Source organism: Galeopterus variegatus, unplaced genomic scaffold, assembly GCF_000696425.1.
Source record: "Galeopterus variegatus unplaced genomic scaffold, G_variegatus-3.0.2 Scaffold8531, whole genome shotgun sequence".
Classification (NCBI taxonomy): Eukaryota; Metazoa; Chordata; class Mammalia; order Dermoptera; family Cynocephalidae; genus Galeopterus; species Galeopterus variegatus.
Window position 1 is genome coordinate 67,990 of NW_007734642.1, and position 952 is coordinate 68,941.

The window sequence follows — 952 nt, forward strand, 5'->3', positions numbered from 1 at the left end:
CAGACTTGCTGATGCCTCAGCACCCTCGGCCACATGCAGTACAGGTGGGCTGTAATGACACATGGCGTTGATAAACCACACTGACCACAGCCAGAGTTTGGATTTTAGCTATGGCAGGTGCATAGCTTCTGACCTATATGGGAATGCAGGTAACAGCAATAGTTCCCATTTATTAAGCATTTACGACCAACACTGTGCTGCCAACTCTATTCTACAGAAGAGGAAACTGCACCTTGAGGAGCTGAGGTGACTTCCTCCAAGATCATATGGTGGTGGCTTATTGCTTCATGCCCCTACCAGTTCCTCAGATCAAATAGTAAAGGACCAGCCAGGTTTTGTACTGAAGGAAAGCCCAAGTTCAGAGGCTAAAGGTCATGGGCTGCAGAACAGTGCTTTTCCCGCCTGGGGCTCTCCTCTCTGATGAGATGCCTGCCCCTCTGCCCTGTCATTTGTTCATGGCAAGGCTCCAGACAATGGGGTGGCCACAACAGCAAGTAGCTTCCTATTTTGTAGTTGTGGCGATGGAGGCTCAGAGGGGTCAAGTGACCTGCCCGTGATACCACAGAGAGCGGTCCAGCCTGCTGGGAGCAGGACAGGCTCAGGGGCTTTCTGTCTCTGAGCCCAGTTCTCCCACCACCCAAGTCCTCCCTGCCTTGCTTCAGCTTCCTGTGGCCACTGGCTGCGTGGACAGCCACACCCACGGGGCAGATCCACATGAATTGGCCACACCAAGTACAGTCCTCAGAGGTTGGGTGGGTCCCAGAGTGGGGTGGTCCTGCTCAGAGGGCGGGGTGGGTTGGCGGGGGGCTGCTGGGCCTTAATAGGCACATTGTCCCCTTGCTGCCATGAGTGCCGCCCGGCCCCTTCCTCGCACCCCGCGTGCTGGATGAGCTCATGTCTGAGGCTGGGGCGGCCCGGCAGCCGAGCCTGGCTGCAGGGAGGCCCGCCGGCC